Source organism: Condylura cristata, unplaced genomic scaffold (genome assembly GCF_000260355.1).
Source record: "Condylura cristata isolate star-nosed mole 26May11 unplaced genomic scaffold, ConCri1.0 scaffold00001, whole genome shotgun sequence".
Taxonomy (NCBI): Eukaryota; Metazoa; Chordata; class Mammalia; order Eulipotyphla; family Talpidae; genus Condylura; species Condylura cristata.
Genome location: NW_004567102.1, coordinates 75,877,135 through 75,900,739, shown reverse-complemented (window position 1 = coordinate 75,900,739; position 23,605 = coordinate 75,877,135). Strand labels below are relative to the sequence as shown.

The following is a 23,605-nucleotide window of genomic DNA, read 5'->3' as shown; positions in this document are numbered from 1 at the left end:
TTGTCAGTACTTACATACACTATTGCATATGTAAGGAAATGGAGCTTCATACTGAAGGAACTTCACTTTCAACTATGATCTAGTTCAGAGGAATTGGATTTATTCTTCTGCCTTAAACAGAAGACACACACACAAAAAATACATGAAACAAAGGTTTTCAGACATTGCACAAAGGTTTTCAGAGAGTAGCACAAAATAGTGAGCATGGAAAGAAGGTAAACAAATTATTTCCCCATGTAAAAGAACTACTGAAGACTGGGGAAGAGCTACTGAAAAGGAAAATGCAGCTCAGAGAGGGCTGGGAAGTATGAGTGCCATTAGAGTGTTTAGAAGGGCCCTCAGTAGTGCGGCAAAATCAGCCCAAAACTAAAGGCTCCTCTGATCTTGCCTAAAAATATATTAAAAGAAACCTATAAAAGATCATGAAATTTGTTTGTAAGAGCCAGATAGAAATATTTTAGACTCTGTGGGCCATAGAAGGTATAAAAAGACCCATATTGATTTAGAGACACCTAAACATCTGAGATGAAAATTGAACTGGATAGGATTAATAGTAGTTGAAACACTGTGGAAAGAAAAATTAACAAACTTGAAGACATAACAGTAGGAATGCTAGAAAACAAAACATTGGGTTAAAACCCCAGTCAATCAGTGAGCCTTAGGACAGCTTCGGACAGCCAAAAATTTGTATAATTGGAGTCTCTAAAAGAAGGCAGAAATAGAACATATTCTTGAAGGAATAATGGCTGAAAATTTGCCAAATTTGATAAAAAGAATAAATAAAAATCTAAGAATCTTAAATATTAGGCATATATACAAAAAGATGAGGAAAGTCACAGCTACACACAGAACCAATTAGTTGAAGACCAGTAATAAGAGAAATATTTTAAGGTAGACGGAGAAAAGAAAATACTGTATATTAAAGAATGACAGCAGAGTTCTCATCAAAAGCAGTAAGCCAGAAGACAGTGGTGCAACATCTTTAAAGAATTAAAAGAAAACACTGTCAACTTATAAATATATAGCTAATGAAAATAATGAATTTTAACAGAGAAAGTGAAATGAAGACTTTTAAGAATGCAAAAGTTGAAGTTTTTACCTTTACTATACCCACACTACAAGGAATATTAAAAGAAGCCTTTGAGAAAGCAGGAAAATAATACCAGATGGAAATAAAAAGCACTGGAAATGATTAATAGTTGGGTAAATGTGTTAAGATTTCTAACTTAAATTTTTTAAAGATAATTACTTAAAAATAACACAGTACAGTTTTTAACATGTATAACACTAACTGCAAAAAAATCAGAAGGGGAAAATTGAAATTATCACAGTTTTTATACTATATGTAAAATAGTATAATAAGTACTGAAACAGGTTCTTTAGTGAGCTTTAGGCATTCTTAAATCTTCTTTCTCATTCCTAATTTCTATGATAAATTTTGAAAAAAAATTTGTCAGTGTTAACAGGCTATCAGTTAACTTGTTATTAAAAATGGTAGGTCATGGAGTATAAGAATGAAACATAATTTTGAAAATCATGAAATTGTAGAACTAGAGACTAAGAGGTACTGGCCAAACCACAGCGGTTGCAACTCCCTGCCTCTTTAACTGTCAGAATCTTAGATTAAAAGGAAAGGATTCGTTTAAGTTTGCAAGTCAATAAAAACAGTAAAGAGCTGAGTACTGAATGACATATTCAGAATTCAGAGAAAAATCTCTTCACACTCAAGGACAATGAAGAATATTCTAGATGTACTTCAGTACCGTGTAAAGGTTGCATAAATGCCACCTCCTCTCCAAAGCCTTTTCAGACTCTCCCAGACATAGTGGCCTCTGTCTCTGTCTTCCCACATTATCCTGTACACTCTGTACTGTAACATCTACATACCACCATCTATTGATGGGGTTTATAAAAAACAAGACAAGGAGTTAAAAATAATTTTGTGGTTTTCTACTGGTGGTCTTGTCTTGTGTTGGAAAGTTAATCTGTTTTCTCCTCGTGAGCAGTGTGAATCAATGAAGAATGTTCTTTGAAAACTTAAAGCACTAGCAACATGCAAGACATATTCTTAGTATGTGCTTTTCTCTTCAATGTATTTCTACTTAAGTTGGTTTAATGGCCAGAAGCAAAGCTGATTGTAAAGGTACATCACATCATTACTTTATAGAAACCAGGGATTTGCCTCAGTTAACTTTTTAGAAGTAAATTAGTGTCTCTATTTTGTATACTAACTTTTATCTGTTTATGAGAGTTTAATCTTGGTTCTAGGTTGGCCCCCTGGGACCTCTAGAATTGAGTGCTAAATTGCTAGCACCAGAAGACAAGTTAAATTTTGTCTTTTTATTGAAGAGGAAGCATTTTTCCTTTTAACAAGTTTTGCATTGGTTTGATTGGTTTGTTACATGTTAATGTTGGTCTAGGTGCTTCATACAATTTTTCTAATTTGATTCTTCATGAATCTTCTGAAAGAAGGTGGTATTCCTCATGAAGAGGTGTAGACGAGGTCCTGAAAATAGTGCTAATGGCTTAATTTACAAAACTTAACAGATGACACCCAGAGTCCACACCAGACTCTACATTCTTGCACACTGCCTCATTGAATGCAAGTGGCACAGTGCATTGGGTTTAGAAATAGATGATGATGACTTAATATAGAATAATTATGGTGAGAGAACTTCAGCAAGTAATTATCTGCATGCAGGGTAACTAAGTACAACAGAAACAGCTTAGAATTTAGAAAGCAAATACTTTAAGTTATGACTCTGCTGCTTATTAATTCTGTGACTTTAGCAAATCAATTTATTACCACCCTTGAGCCCATTTTCCTTAATCAAAAATAGAAATTAATGAAACCATCTTAATAAAGCCATCTATCTCAGATAGTTGTGGGGAGATCAAATGGATGTTTCTAAGTGCTTTATAAATGCTTTTGAAAGATATAGAAATGAATTAATGAGTGTATTCCGTCATTTGCCATAGCATTTCTGTAAGTAATAAACTATGAGTGCTTTTTAAAAAATGATTTGATTTATAGAAACTTAGTGAGTCTTTAGAACAGCTCTGTTGAATTACAGGGTGATCTATTATAGGAGGTGATTTTAGTCATGCGACCAGCTTTATTTATTTGATGAGATACATCTTTTTTGAAGAATGGTTATTTCACAACATCTTACAAACGAGTTCTTGAGTGGCATCTCTGTCTTTGTTCTGAAAGAGTAAGAAGACAGAGCCCTGAAGTGAATCAGTGCCCATGTCAGCTCTGGGGTCCCTAATGTAACTGCCATACTTTGCCTGCTGACATAGCTGTTCCTGTGCAGGGTGGAATTCTGTATTTTCCAAGTTTATTTCTGTCCCGACTTAAAACATAAGTGAAAGTCTTCTCCTTGTACAGCTCAGTAGGCTGTACAAATGGCATCTTTGGCAGTGAAATGAATACCAGTGAGGATAGCTCTGGGGTTTCGGTGATCCCCTAGGTCGACACTGAAGCCCTGAGATGGGCACATGGGAAGGTTGTGTTCTGTGTCAAGGAATGAGTTCTCCATTGCTTTCATTCCAATATTGTTTATTTTCTTTTGGGTTTAGGAATTTTGAAACTTAACCCATCTATTCCCGTGTTTACTCAGGATTAGTGACAGAAATGGAAGGGAGCACAATAAAATGAACCCGTTTTGTTACAGGCTTTTCCGAAGGTGGTGTCAAGAAGTAGCTCAGAATTCAGAGGAGAATTTGGAGGCCTTTTAATTACATCTGTTCAGTGTAGGTAGCCAATCAGGATAATCCATTTTCTTTCCTAAATCCCTCAGGGCCCCGGTAGTCACTTACACACGCACACACGCGCACGCACGCACGCACGCACACACACACACACACACACACACACACACACACACACCCCATTCACACAGCTTGTCACTGAGCAGCTTGAATTGCCAGTTTCCCTGATTACCTAGCTCAAACCAAAAAGCCAACTGTCCTGTCTCTGTTCACATTTTTGTTTTGCAAACAGAATTTATACAAACTGACACTCTTTAGTCCTTTGGCCTTCACTGGAGATCAGCCCTGTGGGAAGCCCTGAGAAAGGCAGATTCTCTGGGGTCCTCAGATGGGGGTGAACCCCGAGGGTGCCCGCTCAGCGTCACTCCTCTCATCACTGCAAGTATTGCATCAAGAATAACGTGTCTGAGTGGTTTGGGTACAGTGACATAAAAAGAATTGCAGGCTGACTGAGACCATCCCTTGTGGGGTTGCAGGATGGAAAAAGGGAGAGTGAGCCGGAGTTTATTTATGGAATGTCAGGGGCCATGATGCTCCACAGGCCCTCGAAGCGCAGGACTACACTCTATGCCTGCTTTCTCCCTCTGACCTTGGATGAACTAGCGAGCAGTATATTATGCTGGGGGATTGTGCTGGTTTGTCATGGTTAGCATTCTGGACTGTCACTGGAATGTAGGAAACGGATGAATTTGAATTGAACCATGAGGTGGTCTGCTGGGCCCTCTCCTCCTCTCAAGGAGACCTGTCGCTGTTTGTCTGGGCCTGGCCTGATGAAAGCAGTGGAGGGAGAGAGAGGTGGGCCTTTGATCTCTTTGTTGCAGCTGCTCCCTGGGAACTTGCTGAAATCAATGCCCTGTTTTCCTGAAGGAATGAATGGCTCTGCCTAACTAGCTTTGTGAAGCCGTGGGGGAATTCACTGCCTCTGTTTATTGACAGCTGAAAAGGAGCACATGGGGTGGAATGGGCCTTCTTGTGAAAACCAGGCACAGGGAAAATTAGACCTCAATTTAACACAGAGGAATTTGGAAATTCACCCCAAAGGAGACGGTGGTTTCTCATGCTTACATTAGAATGACTCGAGTTTGGGGCTAGTGTGTAATGAACAATGGAGGTTCTGTCACAACTATGTTATAAGTAGGGATAGGGTATGCATAATAAATGATGTTAAGTAGAAGTTGATTCAACACCCTTCTTTTTTAAACAGAAGTAGAGAAAGACAAATATTAACCCTGAGATAATCAGGGGATTCTTCTATATATATTTTTTTAGCAGAAAAATTGTGATAAAATAAACATCACTAATATAACTGAGTTTCTAGAACATCCATTCCTGTTTCCAAACCTCTTTGGATTTTGGAGCTGAATTTCACTAGGATAGCTATTCCCGCTGTTTGGGATTGTGTGTTTCTTGTGGGACTATTATGACAATACGTTTATTTTTTAAAACTTATCTTGGGATAGTATAGCTGGCAGTGTGTGTCAGACATAGACGAAACCGCCTCGTAGGCCAGTACAGCCTTTGTCATTAGAACAGTTCATAAATCCTAAAATGACTGGCCTGGCTTTTTAGAACACCACAGGAAAGACTTGAGCTTATCCCAGGGAAACATCGGCATACCTTTTTTACAGGTCTCTTCACTTGCTTGATTTCCCAGGAAGAATTTATGGCTTCTTCCTCTGGCCTCCAGTCCTTTGTGCACACCTCTATTATAGCACTTAACACACTGCCTGGCAGCTCTTTGTTTAGGTGTATTCTTGTAGCTGGAAGCAAAGCAGCTGTGTCGTATTCATTTTTATATCTCCAAGCCTAGCAAAGCTCTTGGCTCTGGTGCTAAATGAATGGGGATTGATAGCTCCCTGTACATTACTTGGAATGTAATTACTTATCCAGGCTTCTCCTGCAAATACTACATTTTCGAAAAACCTGATTGATCTATTGTTACCTGATTGGTACTACTGCTTTTAAAAAAAATTATTTAGTGGAGAAATAGTTAGTTCTTATTGGATTTGCTAAGTTTTGTGCTTCAAAACTTAAGCATAAAAGGTATATGGCATTCTACTCTTCAAACATAAGCGTTCTCTAAATTTTTCCTAAAAATCTCAACACACTGTCGGGATAGTTTCAGTAAAATGAAAGTGTTTGTAATTTGAAATTTGTAGACATTCACTTGACTAGATTTTTTGATTGAGATGGACAGAGCTTCCATTTTACAGTTAAGTCTTTGATGTTAAACAGAATATCCTTTGACAACGTTTTTTCACCAGATTTACCACCACTGTGTCTCAAATGCCTTCTCAACTGAAGGAAATGGCAACTTTTACTGCTGAGAAGTGAGAAATGTAAGGGAAATTTTGATGCTTAAAAAACTTATACTCATTTCATAGGGACTTACCTAGGATAGGTTTAATTTCTGAGCTATGCTCAAGTTAAAATTTACTTCTTTTTAAACCAGATTTTTATGTAAAAAATAGTTGTCAGCATTCTTTGGAAAAAATAACATTTTTAAATGATTATGAATTGCAACAACATGAATTTCTACCCATGGGTATGGGGGGGGGTTATGCTAAGTGAAGTCAACCAGAAAAAGAAAGATAAATGTAGATGATTTCACTTATATGTGAAATATGGAGAAACAGAGTCAGATAAAACCAAACCAATAACCAACCCTGAAATCTGTTTGTAGAATTGAGATTACCAGAGCAGAGGAAGATGGTGGTGTTGGGGGTGGGTGGGAATCGAACTATGGAGGGGGCCCAGTGGATTGCATTTGAGGGCTAGGGTGCCCGATGTTGGGGGGTGTGGTGTGGTAACACAGGTCTGAAAAAGCAATGTGGTTCTGTTCCTCTGAATCATGTCAGGTATTATAGACCAATGCTGTCTCAGTAAAAATAAATGTTAAAATATCATAATGGAAATTTCTAGGAAATGGGGAGCAGGTAAGCGAGTACCCAAGTCCTGGAACCGGCTTTATTTCACTCTCCACACTATCACCAGCATGACTTTGAAAGAACTCTGCTCATATTTCTGGCTTGATTAGAGGCAACAATGAAGTTAAAATACAGGTCTACATATTTGAGTTGTAGCAGGAATCTTGTAGAGGGATGAATGTTCACATGGGCCATGCAGATGTGGTAGATTGAAGAGGCTGTGATTCTGCGGAGATTTGCAGATTTCTTGTGAAACAGGAACGCTGTCATGGCCTTGATCATTGATAGACTCTCACCCCCGTAAGTACTAACTTGTAGATAAGAAAGCCGTAAGCATAGCACTTAGGCCCTCTAACTTGGCTGCTCCGTCCTCCTTGTTTCTGGAAGTAATTTCGTGTGAAATCATACCAAAATAGGGAGGGGGAGGGGATGGGAGAAAAATACAAATCAAACCACAGTTTTCCACTTGATATTTCAGCGTTTAGCCATGAGACATATCTTTGTCCATATTGCTAGAAAGAACTACAACTGTCCCAGGACGTGACTGTTAAAAATGTGTTCTTGCTCTGTTTATAGAATCAAATAAGTTAGCTGACATGATCCCAACCAAAGTGCCTTTTCTCTGGACTGTAGCCTGCTGGAATATCTAGGAATAATTTCAAATCATTTGACAGTCAAATCCTCAAAAACAGTTTCAGGGATCGACATATATTACATCTCTGTATTGTGTGCGAGTGTTTATCTACATAAGCAAACTTCCTAGTAGAAATAGACCAGATACCTCCCTCTTCAACAGTTTCCTGTCCACCCAAACTGACCAAATACAGCAGCGCTAATAAAGGCTTATCTAGTCAGTGAGTGGGAGGCATCTCACGCACTAGACTGAACTGCAGTAAGGACTGCTCTGAAATACAGAATAATTTAAAATGACCTTCACTGGGTAGCTGCTGTCCACATGTTCTGCTCTCCAAGCTGTAACTTCTCATGACAGCCTTGTCTTTGAAAAAACACACTTGGAGTTAAGTAAAGGTGTTTTTTTGTTTTGAGTTTGTGGTTGTGTTTTGTTGACTTTTGGTGACCTTTGTTTGCTCCTTACAATCCTCCATCCTCCCCGCTTTACCCTCAGAGGACTCAGGCATTTCCTTTTCCCAGAGGACTGTGTGCTTAGTTTACACATTTAAGAGATTCTAGTTTCTGCCTGAGGCCGTGAGGCTTTTTTGAGTTGGAGGGGTCACTGGGAAATAACTGCCTATACCTGAGTGCTCCTTGCTAATCTGGGCTCAGGGTTGGGCACTGTACTCAGAGGATCTCAGTGCGTCCTCGGAAGGTCTGCAGGCAGAGGGGATTGTCTCCATTTCACAGGCGAGAAAGCTGAGATATTCACGAGTCGTGTGGGCTTTCGAAGTGGCTCCAGGAGCCACCTGGATTTGATTGTTGGCATCCTGGCACCACAGCTCCTGCACCCCCACCCCCCTCGCTGCTCTTTCCAACACTGCACTCTGTGAGAACGTGAAGGCGTGCCTCTGGAATGCTGGGATACGATGCCGATGCCGTGGAGTGCCGCGAGGGCATTCCTGAACTCATGTTGTGTATATATAAAGGTCTGCTCACATAGTACCATGGTGGTTTTTCTCAGTGCCTTGTTTTTAAACTTTTGATTTTTCCCCCCCTTAGGATTGCTCTTATGTCTGATGTGGCCTCTGTTTCATGTCACATCTAAAAAGCCTCTGTTCCTCAAGCCTAGAAAGGTAAGTGTGTCTCTGCAGAAACGTCTGGCTTCTGCCCAGTTTGCTTTCTGTGGCCAGTAGGGTCTGTGTTCTTGTCTCTTCCATGGTAAAGTAGGTACCACAGCCCTGGCTTCTACCTGGGAGAGAGGCTTATGTGAGGAGAACTCTTGCTGTTGGGGACTTTGCATTTGAAGAACCTCAGAGCCTGAGGGAAAAGGCAATTCTTTGCTCTTCCTTTAGAAAAATCATGAGACTATGCTGCACTGCCATTGATATCGATTCATATCTATTCAGAAATAAAGGGGTGTACTGTACACTCAGCTTTTGTTATCATGGTTAGCTCCATAAAACCTGTGATTTCCCTCCCCTGAAATAAAAAAAAAAAATGTTTTTCAAGTTTTTTTCTCAACAGAAAAATACCAAGGGACAATTTGGAATGTGAACCCCCATTTAGAATCTCATTTAAATATTACATATATTGCAATTCAGTCTCCAAACCAAGCTTCTGAAATGATTCTCAGTTTTTATGGGTTCTGTCCAAACTTCCTAATGTTATGAAATAGGTGTGCCCCTAAAGTCAGTGTCTGAGGGAATTTGTGATCAGCAGAGAAACCCCCATACTTATCAGACGCTTTATCGTCCTTCTCCAATGACATGTGGAGATGATTTGTTTAAACTGCCTGTTACAAAATGGCGATTCTTAACTCCAGCCTTAAATTCTATAGCCAATATTTGGGTTGTTTTCTCCATAATGTGTATGTAATCCCCACTTAATCAAGTCCATTGTCTTCACCTCAGAGCGACCCTCCTGACCCTCCCTTCGCACAGAGAACCTCCCTTCCCTCATGCTAATGGTGTTGTTCAACCATAACCCTTGGCCTCTGCATTCTTCTGTAAAATGTCCTTAACTGTAATATGCCGTACTTTTTAAAATTCCAGTTTCCTTTGTAAGTTTTTTTTTTTATATTCCATCGAACACTTGAATTTTCCCCCTAAACTTCTCAGATAAACCACTTCCTAATTTATTTTACTCATTAGGCTACTCATAGTTGCCCCTGGTAAAGGCCAAAGTGAAGAGTACACTATATGTGCATGTTTAAATTCAAATTTTCAAAATGGTTCTAGCTAAAGTAGTTCACTTCCCTCCCCCCCAACACAGTCAAAAGGAAAAATCTAGTATCATATTCACCTCTGTATATCATGTGTGATCCCTGTAAGCGCCATTCACGCCAGGCCCATTTGTAATAGTTTTCTCTGTTTAAATGTGACACATTATAAAAGCACAACAAATTCTATTACACTGCTTAAGAATGTATGTATCTTTCAAATACATGACATACAAAGCTTTGAAGGATGCAGGAAATGGTAGAAATTTCCTTTACAAGCACATGTTAGGAAATGGAATTGTATCATGATGATCCAAATTAAAGAAAGATTACTGAAGTGAATCAATTTATATTTTCTGTTACATAGATATATTTACACCTATATATTGTATTCTGAAACAAGTTATTACTATTTCTTAATTTTGAACTTACCTAGTATGTGAAATCATTCTTGGTACTTCAACAGACTGTGTCTACTTGATACATCTGCATGTACAATACACACTCTCATCACAGCTCTGAATGATAGAGAAATTGGGGAACTCACCTAAGATTATAGACTCAGCAAGTGGCAGAACCAGTGGATGGTCCCAGCCCCATCTGACCCCAGGCCCCTTCTGTACCGCCCCAGCTTCCTTGGGTTGCATCTAGTAGAGCTTTTGTTGTTTGGCTAATGGTTTTAACTAGCTTTGGGACACAGCCTGGCACAAGGAGAGCATACGCCTCACATCCCAGACTGAGGAAGAGCAAAACACATTCTTCACCACTTTTAGGTAAGAAAAGTTCTCACCAAAGAAATGTTATTGAACTTCCTTTACTTCCTGACTCCTGGACAAACCAGCAGTTAAAATGAATGTAGTTGGGTGATGAAGGGACTTGGATGTCATAATCCAGAAGAGTGTTAAATGTTGTTAAAATTAGTCCATCACGTTTCCTTATCAGTATGTTTAACATAACACTAGAAGTTCTATGCATATTTATACTGTAACAAAGGGGACTTTATTGGGGGAATAACTTAATTGATCCATGACGTGGCATTTACCAAGGTAATTTTTTCCCTTTTTTTTTGTTGACAGACATAACAACAGACATATACAATCAGCATGTAAATCATAGCCACACTAAGATGATGATTGCTTTCTGTTGCTTCCCTATAGTGCTTAGCATCTACCCTGCATAGTAACTCAGTCTGTTAAGGGTTGTTTGTTCTGATTCTGGAAGGACAAAGAACTTTTCTGTGAAGTTACATGTATTCTTTCTGTGTAGCATTTTGTGTTTTTTGGTTTTTGTGGTCTTTCCACCAACAAGGGAACTCCTGCTTTACTGATTTTTAATGTGTATAATGGATAAAGCTGGAAGCATAGGCTGGACATCTAAGGATGATTTCTGTAACACGAACCTGAGCGCATTGCTCTCATGATTAAAACCTTCTATGGTTCTGATGAATCAGGACTCTTGGTTGCAATTGACAGAAACTCATGAGACCATTGATGAATTTCCTACAGCCAAGTGACAGGAACACATTTGAATGTTAGAGGAATCAACTAACAGCAGCATTGTAATTAGAATAAAGGAAAGTCACTCCAAAAACAGATGGAGGAGTCAGGCTGGACTTCTATCTCCAGTCTGTAGAAATGTCGCTTTACACAGACCTGCCTTGACGTGCTCATGGGTGGTGGCGGGATTTTTTTTTTTAAAGATTTATTTATTTACGCATACAAAACTGGGTACAAGCCAGAGAGAGGTTCAGGGGTGGTGAGAGGCTTCACCAGAGACAAGTGGGGAGCAGAGCAGGCAGATCAACGAAGTACACTGCTGAGGGGAGCAGCAGGCGGGTCAGGAGAGGTCTGCCACACCATGTGGATCACCCTTGGGGCCGGGGATCGAACTTGCACTGAAGTGGTTGCGGCCAGCTTGCAGAGCTTCATCCTAACCTGTTGCGCCACCAGGGAGGACCGGTGGTGGCAGGTTTTGAGGAAGCCCCATGAAAACTGTTTTTTGGGCCAATAGAGTGGCCTACTCTTCCACTCTCCACTACGCTGCCTCCTCCCCAACCCCACCCCACCGCCCCAAGTTCAGGACCACTGTGGATCAAAATGGATCCTCCTGTGCATGGCTCTCAGGTTCCGTGGCTATCGCTATGGCTCTGGATTTCAGCAGGGCCTTCATGAGCCTCATGGAGGGAAGGTCTCAGCTGTTTAAATACCACAGAACCAAAATGAAACTTGCTTGGAAGACACGACTGACCTAGTCAGGGCTGCCTTAGACATTTCAGTTGGGGCCAGAGTGGTTACTGCCCTATCTTTGAGCCAACAGAGTCATCATGTTGAGGATTTATTTCCTATCTCCTGAGGTGGAGTCACCTCTTCCACAGGTACCTCTGTTTTTGCACTGTCGTTTCCATCTTGTGGAACCTACAGCCCCAGTCCCTATCCAGCAAGCTGGTCCAGGAGGCCTGTCCAGGCTGGGGCAGCTAGGATGCCCAGTGCCTTGGGATTATCAGCTCTGGCCCCCTTGTCTAGTAGGCTTCCATTTTTTTCTTTTGGCTTCAAGCAATTCAGAGTTTAAGATAAAGGTCTTAAAGATAACTTTCTCTGCCTCTCCCTTTCTAGGTATTTGCATAGGAATCAGAGGCATTAATCTTGTGAGTAAACTTTTAACATCTGTGTCTGTTTCCTTCCTTCCTTCTGTATCTGCCCTGGAGTTCTAAAAGCACAGGACTGCCTCCATGTCACCAGTGCCTTTAGAATCGAGTGTTCTCTCTGCAAAAGGGGGTGGCCCTTTTTGAAAAGTAATGAGTTCATTCTAGCTTGGAATGCAGTCGGTACCCTAGATGCAGCCTGGGGTCCCTACATCTCTCGGAGGCATCTCACAAGTCTGAATCTCACACCACAGACTCTGCCTTCCACATTGTGGGAGATTTCAGATTTCAGCTCGCATTGTGTCTCACCCAGGGGGTGCACCTAGAATCTGGAGATTTCCCTGGTACCTGGTAGGTGAGGGTCTGGCCTCAGGCCTCTGGTCACAGTAGTGATTTCTTGATTGATTTCTGCATCTCACTGCCCCAGGGCGACACATTGCACCTGCAAACTTCTTGCTGCTGGGCCCCTCCCTGAGCAGATCCTCAGGGCAGTGGCCCTGGCTGGTGCACAGGCTGCTGGAGAGCCAGAGCTGAAGGAGTGCCCTCTTGCTGAGCTGAGGGTCAACAGCTCTTTTTCCTTTGCAGATCAGGATGGGGGAGGTGTGCCTTTCTGATCCACCCTCTCCTTCAGTTCCAGAAGTTGGGCAAAATCTCATTTGGTGTGGATATTAACAATGGCAGAGTGCTTCTGCCATCCTCTGGGCTAAAACACAGAATTACAAAGCCTGCCACCTGTTTTAAGTGAGTTAGGAAGGAAAACGATTGGGAGGACAAAACAAAATCCCAGAATTGTCCTGGCTGATTTGGAGGCTGTACTGATCCTGCAGGCAAAACATCACCCAAACATTGGTAACTATGGAAACAAAGAGAAGGAAACATTTGAAAGACAATAAGCTTGCAGAATCTGTATAGCTTAGTCAGTGAGAAAAATCTAGTATGACTCCAGAGTTTCTGACTTGGGGGAAGCTGGGAAGTGACATGGTGAAGAGACTGACCTATTAATAACGCGGACTTTCAAATCACACACTCTGAATGCAAATTCCAGCTCTGCTGCTGGCTGGTTGTGTGAACACCAGCAAATTAGACTCACTCCGCAGCCTTAGGCTCCCTGTAAGGAAAATAGGGTTAGTGCTTCCTACTCAGTGGTTTTTTTGAGGGCTTTAAAGTGATTAAAACAGTGGCCATCCTCAGGTCAGCCCCTCCCCTACCAGGCTGCATGGAAATCTCCAGGTCCTCACACCACCTCCTCAGGTAGAGGACTTATCCCCACCGTGCTGTCATCACAGTGGGGCTGTTGGGGAAGTAAGTCAGGGGCAGCTGCGTGGGGCCCCACCATTAGCTGACCTTTGGGGGCACTGTGAGATACCCAAGCTGAGAAGACCTAAGAAATGGACTCATCTGGAGTTTGAATGAAAATTCAGGTTTGAAGGCAGAGATTAGGGCCATTGCTAACATCCAGAGGGCATTGAAACCTTAGGTTGTAAATGATTTCCCCAGGGGTCGTTTGAGAAGGTAGAGAGTCAGCTGTCAGACCAATGTGCAAGCTTCAAGCAACCCTTTTGTGACCCACCCTCAACGTCATCTTTAAAACAATGCAGTTTTGAGACCAATCTGGACACCCCAGTTAGAGTCCCCACTTCAGGGGTATAATCTCACTGTACGCTGTGATCCACCTCACTGCAGTGAGCTTTAGTTGGCCTGTAATCTACCAAATTGGTGGGCGCCTTTCCACTGGAATTACAGCCCTTAGGAAATTAAAGAAAAACTTTATTTGCGAGGCTTGTACATGTTCCATGTGGAGAAGCCTTTTGCTCAAACCGAGGCGCAGTGTAGTGCAGTGCCCGGCCCCTTCCTTCCCACTCAGATCCTCAGCAAAAGTCAGTTTAAAGACTTTGCTTACACAAAATCAGGAGTAACTAGAAGTGAATGAGCTGCAACTGGAGGGAAATGGCCTTTGTTCAGCTGAGGTTTCAGTGAATGCTCAGCAGGCAGCTAAACCAGTTCATTAACAGAGAAAAGGACGGTTCTGAAATGCTGCTCTCAGAAGCAAATACCCAGAAAAAAACATACGGTGACAGCAGAAATGCATCCTAGAAATTGTATGCTGTGGACCCACGAAACTTTACTTTTTGTCATCCACGAAAAAGAGATCATTTCCCCCAAAGCATTTCCTGTTTATTTAAAACAATTAACTAAAGCCAATCTGTTGTTCCTCTCCCCCCCACCAAAAAAAAGATATTTCTTGTTTTCTTGTTACTCTGGATCTATGAAACATCTGTGTTTAGGAATGTTTATTGTTATGGGGTCATTTTTTTTATGAGGCCCCCTTTTCCCCAAAATAATTGACATATTAAAACGTTGTTCTCTGATTCTGAAATCTAAATTCTGACGTGGAAAGCAGTCTACGAGTAGTACCCTGTCCAACTTAGATGTGCTGTTCTGCCCGTCTCTCCTCTGCTTTATTAAATTGTTGTACAGTGCACATGATTTTCTCCTCCGGGGCCAGGCCCGCTGTTAGGCTCTGCGCCGCATTGTTAACTATTTAAATGTTACACTGGTGCTGAGATGGCAGGTGGGGAAGGCGGAGGGATTTGATCTCCTCCCTGCCAGAGTTCTCCTCTTTCACGAGTGCTGCTTACATTGAACAGCTTAAGAATAAGCTCCTGTGAGCCCTGGAGGCCAAGGAGTATTGTTGAAATCAGAAAGGAATAGCTTTCTTTTGGTGATCATTTGAATATTTTGACAATGAAGCCCAGCTACTCCACGGCCTGTTTTGCGTACTTCATGTCATGTGTCCTTTCTAGTGAGGCAGCAGGCTGCCCCCACCTCTCCTGAATTCATAAATTGTGATTGTCCATTGCTGAGATGTGCAGGAGCAAAGGAAGAATCATCCAAAAGAATTTTACTTTCATGTTTTTTAAACGCTCTTAAAAACAAACAAGCCTGAAACAGACTTCTGGAGACTCCTCCATGAAACCACCATGCTAAGGGTTGGGTATTTTGAGAAGGTGGACAGTGATGATTTGTGAGTTATTTATTCATGCAAAGCAAGGAATACATTTAAAACAAATTCTCCCAACGATTCAGTGAACCTATTTGCATCTAGTTTTATCCTGAATTGTGATGGGTTATTTTAAAATAACATTAGTTTTTACATTTTTAACTTAAAAAGATCTCATATAAAATAAATGGACATAGCCTCCCACTCACACACACGCCCCTTTAAAAAAAAAATAAGCGGAGAAAGCAGTCAACCAAGTGAATAAATCGCTTAGGTGAGATATAATTGGCTTTGTTTCATAATAGATTCACCTTTGGACTGGTTAAGAAAATCCTGAAAAGCTTTCCCCCTAAGAGGATTGACTGGTTTAGAATGGTCTTAGTGGGAAGAAGCCAAGTTTTATCATTAATTGGTGAACAAAGATATGGGTTTCCAAATGCTCACAGGGATCAATGGTACAAAGCTGGCTGCAGACAGGTCCTGAAGTCTTGGTCCAAATGTAATTCCCTGGTGGTTTTTTTAAAGGGGCCCCAGCGACTGCTTCAGTCGTTATAGTTTGGACTGTGACCTAGGAATCTATTTTTAAAAGACTTGCCTGGTAATTCTGGTGCATAGCCAGGTTTGGTAACCACTGATTTGTGTATTCTATTTGGAGATTGCAGACTTTTCACCCTGCAAATTTGATAATCCTATAGGTTTATAGGATGCTTTTGTTGAAAATGAATGCCCACTGGCTATTGCTGACTTTTCCATTCATAATTTGTTTCAGGTTCTGTTATTGCATAGATTTGCATACCTATATTGTAGCGCTCTAATACTGTTAGCTTAAAAAAATACCATTTCTTCTCAATGCTATTTTGAATATTTTATGTAAGCAATTTCACGTGATTCTTCTTTTTTTTCTACTTGCAGAAAGCAGGGGAAAACTTAAAGGTTTTTCTAATCCAGTTGCAAGTAGGACAAAGGATATGATATAAATACTTAAAGATCCTCTTGGACAAGATTGTATGAGTTATTGGAAGTCTTTTAAGTTATAACATTATGACCTTTCTCGCACTTTTTAAATATATCGAATGATCTAAGTGTTTAAAGACTTTCGTCAGTTGGCATATCTGAGACACTTTCAGATTATGGGTGGTGGGTCTGAGGAAATATATAAAATCAATTCATTGTCTACTATAATGCATGCAAAGGCAGTAGGAGATCTCTATACATCGTGTGTCTGCTCTTGAAGCAAAGCTCAATTTGCGACATGTTTGGGGAGGGGTGTCTTTATAATTTCCTTCATTGAAGATGTGTAAGATCTTTTCTTACAGATTTGACTCCTCAAGCAAACGTCTGGGAGGACCCTGCGACCAGGAGCATCTCGTAGCTGTTTCCTGTCACCGAGAAGGTACGACAGTAATAACAGCTCTTTCAAATTATTTTTGTCAGAGCATATTTATTATCCACTGCCAGAAACAGTAATATTTAGTCAAGAACGGGCAGGAGGGCCGATGCTTTAAAAAAGTTCATATAGAATAAATATGTTTCCCCTGCAAACTGCAAAATACCTCTGAAAAGAGTTCTGTCACCTTTATTTTTTGAAAGCATCTTCTGTTAGATGAGGCAGTTAGCAGCTTTTCCTGTCCTCTGCTATCCTCTGTCCACATCCTCAATAATGCCTGCAGCCCTATATGCATTTTATTGGTTAACCCTGTCAGTTCAGAAGCTCTCAAGCTGCCCTAACTGCCCTCCTGTGTACATCCATGTGTAAATGTTGTCCTCTCCTTTGAGGGAGATGTGGCGAAGCCTAAGAAAGATGCTAGTCACATACCCGTTGCTCTGGGCAATCCAGCGACTCCCTCTTAGGTGTTACTTGGAGATGGGGCAATAAGAGCTGCTTGTGAAGGCTGCTGCGCCTGCTGAGAGGATGGTGAGGTGTAAATGGAAAGACACTGGGCTTAGCTAAGAACAGCTGGGTTTGGCCCCGGGTCATCCTGACTGAAGTGGTCAGCAGTACTATTGGTGGAAGCCCTCACTCTTTGGCTGCTCAGTGGTCCAGGCACTTGGCTTTGCAAACTCTGTCATCAGCAGGATCCCATGAGCCAGTGCTTGTGAGCCAGGAACTGAAGTCCTCAGAGCCTCATTTTCTTCATTTCTTAAATGGGGATAACAGCCTTATAGAACTGTCACTTGGAAATTATTAGATAAAATGGCACGAGCAGGCTTTAGGAGTTCAAATGAAATGTACTTCACAGCTTTTATTTTCATTTGCTTTGAAATACACCATTTTACTAAAATCAGATTTTGATCCATTGACCAAGAAGTTGCAGTTCCTTCCAACATGGCTGACATGCCTACTTGGCACTCAGGAAGTCACGGACAGTGGACAGTTAATGAGGCGAGGATGGGGGGATCTTGACGCCATGTTGCCACGTGATTGACAGTAGATAACCAGTCAGATTATGGAATGTGTCTGCCCAGGATTTGTTGGGGCGGCTGCGGGCTGAAGACAGGTAGTGGGTGGCTGGGGCACCAGGCAGTGTGTCTGTCTCAGGAGCTGCCTGGGTCAAGTCCAGACAGGAGGAAAGCACAGTCTCGGCACAAGAGGGAGGGAAGAAGGACCTGATTCATCGCTCTGGGCTGCTGGGAAGAGCAGCAGGCATGCTTACTGGCAGCAAGGTGCCTGTCCCCCCAGGGGGACAGCCGCAGAGAGCGGCCACGGGAGCCTGGCTGTGGATGGCTGGGGGACAGACCACACATGTGGACGCTGGGCTGGCTCCTGAGGGAGGCACATCCCTCCCCACTGCACTGGGTGCGGTTGTGATGGTTTGTTAAGCAAACAAAGGACTTAAAGCTTTGAGAGGGGGAGAGAAAATACTTGAGGTGAAAAGTAGAGGAGGCCTCTCCCCTACATCCTTAGCACTCTTACCCCCTTTCAGAGAAGCCAGCACAGTGCTTGGAAAAACTACCTCCTCTCCAGTGTGCTTTTAAAATTAGGAGACCTGGTGTGCCCCTCCTACATTTAAATAGAAAAAAAAAAAAATTACAGGCCAATGACATCTTTTAAGACAAATGATTAATATTTTTACTTCTCAAATTCAGTCTTTCTAGATGAACAATTCACTTAACATCACTTGAATTTACATTGACTGGCTGTGAGAGGGAAGGCAAGGAAAGCATTCTCTTGACTACCTGAGTCATAATTTCGTCTCGTAAGCAAGGACCCCTGGCCCGGAGTGGGCCGGTGTGGGCCTGGGGGCCAGGGCAGCGCTGCTGTGGCCTCCATGACCATGAGCACAGTTTGCTCTAAGTCCTGGCTACTCTCCCACTGAAAAAGAGGGAAATAAAACAGTACAAGTTGTCACTTAAAATTGCCAATCACATTTGTAACCTACTGTAATCAGATTTGGTCTTGGGTCAAGAAAGCCTCGCTGAAGGCCTTTAGGGTTTCAGAATAATACTTTTAAAACCTGCCTTTCCTCAGGGCTGAGTTGTCCATGAGGGAAGGACAACGATTCCGTGTAGCTTTTTGTCTCTGTAAATAAGTTGATGAAACAGCCTTTCATGGGCTACCTAGTTTCTTCTAGAAAACCAAGGATTCTTAATACCTCAGGGGAGTGGGGCGGGGGGGCGGAGAGAGGGGAGTGCCTTGCTGGATCCATCACCCACTAGCCCCTACACTCACCTGCATGCCCACCAAACTGCTGGCAGCTCCCACACCACCCTGCGCTGGCATCACCTACACTTCTTCGTCCCGCTTGTCTACCCCGTTCTTTGCGGCTCAGTCTTGGTGGCCATTGTCAAGTCCTACAAAGGACACATATTCACAGGGGACAAACAAAAGTGCTCTCTAATCCTGCCACCCAGGGGGACATCGTTGAGTGTCTGTCTGTCCCTTCGGCCTTTTTCTTTTCTTGCTGATTTTCCCATCTTTTTGTTTCAGGATCAGATAGTCCGCCCAAGTCTTTGAGCATCTCTCCAGATCTCATAGAATTTTTAAGGCTCCTTCAAGAGATTTTCACTCACAGATCTGCCTTCCCATCATCAATCTGTGGCTAGGATGTTTTCCTATTTCTTGTCTCAGTGTGAGTCTTTACTGTCACACACTTCCTGGGAAGGAACCAGGCTTTTCTTTTGCCTAGAATGGTAACTGTATGAGGACAATAGGCCTGCGCTAATTAGGTAAGTTTGGTTCCTCCCTGCCTCGCTCTTAAGAGTCTCAGGGAAAGAGATCACGCTGTCCGCTTAGAAGCAAACCCTGGAAGGGCCCAGGGCGACTAGCAGAGACTTTGTAGGGAGGGAGGAGGGGGATATATTTTCAGCTGTCACAAAGGAATAGCTCGTCACTGACTCTAATGACGAGAAAATCTTCTCCTAATAGGAAGGCTCTTGTCTGGGTTTCGGGGTTCTCTACCCTCAGCCCTCCAGGCCACCCAGAGTTCTTTAATAGTCTCAAGCTGAACAGTTCAGCTTGAGAGCCGGTCCCTACTGACTTCCCACTTGTGTCTCTGGGTGCACACACCTGTTTTGCTTATTGGCAGACATTTGTCTTCCTAAATATTTAATTTTCAGGGCCCTCCCTGGTGGCACAGTGGGTTAAGGTGCAGCACTGTGAAGCTGGTCACAGCGGCTTCAGTGAGTTCAATCCATCCCGGGGGAGGTGACCCACATGGCTGGGAGAACTCTCCTGACCCACCCAGTGCTCCCCTCAGTGGGATACTTGGTCGGTTGACCTGTTCTGCTCCCCACACTGTCTTTGGCCTGGACCCCAGTTCTGTATGCATCAGTAATAAGTTTTAAAAAAATTCTTTAAAACAGTTGTATTTCAGAATACACTGTATGTAGTTGAGGGGGAAGGGGAGATTTAGGAAGCTGTAAAGATGTTTCCTTCCTTCCTTGCTGCCTGATGGCCATTACTTGGAGTGGTCCGTCTCTGCCTGTGGGTTCCTGGGCTGTGCAGTCCCGCTGTTTCTAGGTGAAGGAGAGGGCCCTACCTCAGAGCCTGAGCACAGCTGTGGGGGGGTGGGGGGCACCCTCCTCCCTCTAGTTTTCAAAGGCCTTTTCTCAGGAAGTGTGGCCTCCCTCAGTGGCCTGTGGCTCCTTGAGAGTCATATTCCTGGAATTTGAGCTACAACAATGCCTTGTCCATTGCTTTTGAGGGCTTCCTCCCAGGAGGTTGGAGACAGTTTTATTGGCATTCTCTACCTGTCCCCACCTCCGGTGCAGCGGGCTGGCTAGCCTGGACCACAACTACTGTACACTTAGTAACAAAGGCTCCCATCTGAGAACAGCCTGCCTCAGCAGAGTACAGTGGGCAGCCAGACAGTGGCTAGAGGCTGACTGTTTTGTTTATAGCATGGTAAATGACTTTGGGGCATATTACCAAGTTTTGTTTTCTTTTTGAGTGAAGATTTCTCATTTTGCTCATTTTTCTGTCACCATACACTTCTCACGGCAGTCTGTCACTCCAGAGAAGCCAGGGGACTGTAAGGTGGAAAGTTGCTTCTGCCCTCTGAGCCCCCATGTTACAAGCCCTCACAAGCCTGTTTCCATGCTGTTTCTAGTGCAGAGTAGATAGCCTCAGGGAGGCTCCATCTAACTGCAGCCTGCCACAAAGAAAACAAATTCCTCCTCACCCCCAGGAAACCCATGGTACCAAACCACCCACCCAGGGGAGGACAGACATTGGTGATCTGAGAAGATCATGTGAGCTGACTGACAGGCTCTGAGACCACCCACATAGAACTCTGGTGATTTATAAAGTCACTTACAGAAACCAGAATTCTGAACGGTGTCGTCCACTTTCAAAGCCAGAGGAGAGCATTCCCGACTTTGTCTAGAGAAACACCTCAGCTCCTCTGTGACATAGTCTCCTTGCTGGCTGATAACTGGTGGGCACTCAACTCAACCTGTCTAAAAGCGCCCAACTCTTGGGTCACAGTGGGTTTTTGCATCTGAGACTCCTGCTTCCACCACCTTTGCCTCCTTGCTCTCACCTAAACTAAACCCTAATCTAAGTAGTCTGTTGACAGTGCATCATTTCAGCCTGCCCTCTCTTCCTTCCCAGGCTGTTATCTCTTCTGAGATATGGCAGAAGCTGAAAAGCTCTCATTATCCCTGGTCCCACCACTCAGCAGTGTATCTTAATGTTCGTGCCAAATTGACTAATCCTGTGATCTGACACATTCGTTGCTTAGAATGGATTCCCTGGGCCTGGCTTCCTGGTGGTCCTGCCTCCTATAGATAAGCTCCTCTCAGACTAGTGGCTCTTTGAGGCTTAGATTCCTGCACACATGCCTTTTCCATTGATTCGTCCCATTCTTGTTGAGACAATGTGTTATTCACATTCTGTATCCAACTTCTCTTCATCCCCCTTACTCCACCTCCACACCACCAGGGGTAATGGGTAGCCTTGACTACATAGTTGAAGTATTTCAGCAAAAATCCACTATCCCTAGTAGAGTGGAACAGTTTATCATTGACTCTTCATGAACTGGCCTCTGCCTTTCTCTCCAGCTTTTGCCGGTGCCCCCATCTTGGCATCCGTAACCCAGTCATACTGAGCTACTTATTCTCAAATGTCATGGGTTGTTTCCTCCCCTTGCCCAAAATAGACCACCTCACTCGTGAACATCTGATATACTTGCAGGTTCAACTATAACTTTGGCTTGTCCTTTAAACTTCCCTGTCTCCCAAGCAAGCAATGATCACTCCCTAGACAAAGCATATTCCTTATCCACATTTCATAGCATATCTGTTAACTCCAAAGCAAGAGCCTCTTTGAATATACACGTCCTACCCATGACTGCTGTGTTGTATGAGACCTCTTGTCACTGGCCATGAGTTACTTTGCCTGCCTTTCTAATTTTTGCCAGTCTTGTTGGTTTCTGTTTCTCAGTTATTCATTCTACTCCATTGGTCTGCTTGTATAATCCTGTGCCATTATCATATTGCCTTATTTACTGTAGTCCACTGTCCTTAAAAAGTCTTTTATCTGTTATCTGTCACCTTTTTCTTTGGAAGAAATCCTGGTCTGTTTGATGATGAGATTGAGCCAGGAGAACTGGGAAGTTCTTGGCTATTTTTGGATTTTTTCCTCTTCCATATAAAGTTTGATCTTGTGATGTTCCAATAAAAAACCCAGATGAATGTTTATTAGAAATTCACTGAATATAAACATGGAAAGAAATGACATTTAACATAATTCTTTCTGTATTTCACTCTTCATGAACATGGTATATTTCTCCTTTTACTTGGGTCTTCTTTAATGTCTTCTGTATAGTTTTTCATTTCTCCAAAAATATCTTGCATCTTTGGTTAGATTTATTCCTAGATATCTTTTTTTTCGTGGCTAATGCATATGGTATTTATATTTCTGATGCTAGCGTTTAGAAATCCTGTTGGTTTAATATTTTTATTTTTATAACCCAATACCTTTTTAAGCTTTCCAATTCTAATACACTATGTGTAGATTCTCTAGAGCTTTCTATGTAGTCAATTGCATCTGTGGATAATGAAAGATTTAATTAAAAGTTTATAGTATTCATTTCTTTTTATTACTTAATTGTATGCTTCACAACTGCTAGTGCAATTATTTAATGACAAGCAATGCACCTTTATCATGTGATGAAAATAGTAAACTGTTTCATTAACTTAGAGCTGATTTGCTTCCTTTTCCTGTTTCTTGATCTAATGATGCATATTTTAGCTATTTAATCTATGAATGATGTTACTGTCAATTTATCTCTGGGTTATATTAGCTGGATTATAAATGGCTGCTTCAGTGAACATTAGGCCTAGTTAATATACAAAAATAGTAAGTACCGTCAAAATAAGCCTCTTAGCTGAATATGAAGGTGCCTAGGAATCACCAGGGGGGTTGATTAAAGCTGCAGAGCGTCTCAGATGCTCCCCTAGACAGTTTGACTCCAGCTCCTGTCCCTGCCTCTGGGGTCTCACACTTGCTACTTCCTTTTTTGTTATTTTCTTTAAAAAGAAATCTAGTTGGGCTTGGGGTTTTTTTTTGGGGGGGGGGTTGGAATTCTCTCTGTCTCCAGGATATTAATGATAGCTGATTTTGAAGGTTTTTTTCCCCTCACTATAGTCTCTTCTTTATTTTAGTCTCTCCCTTTTTTTTCTACATCAGTCTTTCCTACTAGGTGCTTTCTTCTGATTTCTGGTTGCCTACTGATTTATGAGTGTAGCTATAAAAAAATAAAGCTGATGGAAGCTTAAATACTTAGGTAGGGCTTGCCAACAGGACTCCCTTGTAAGGCGATGCAGGTCAACCATTGGAGACTGCTATTTGTCCTTGTCATTAGCTCTTTACCCAGGCTGGTCAGCTTCCCCAGGGAAGATCCCTTTGGTCTTCTGCCTGGATAGTCCATTTTGTAGTAGCTGTATAGGGAGGGTAACTAGCTTCCACTTACTTCACCCTGTTTCAG

The 23,605-nt window shown here is 42.3% G+C and overlaps 1 protein-coding gene across 4 annotated transcripts in view; it reads left to right on the top strand.

The window, feature by feature from the left end:
• The window catches only part of PLAGL1 (pleiomorphic adenoma gene-like 1), a 56,815-nt gene that overhangs the window by 20,308 nt on the left and 12,902 nt on the right, over positions 1 to 23,605 (top strand). For 2 of the 4 annotated variants that reach the window (XM_012723844.1, XM_012723828.1), the window contains exons 4-6: positions 8,376 to 8,449; positions 12,147 to 12,178; positions 16,493 to 16,569. The gene's annotated coding sequence lies outside the window, so the exon portion shown is untranslated. Of the gene's footprint in view, positions 1 to 8,375; positions 8,450 to 12,146; positions 12,179 to 16,103; positions 16,570 to 23,605 lie in introns of those variants that run through there. The other 2 variants (XM_012723834.1, XM_004673912.2) reach the window with 2 other exon arrangements.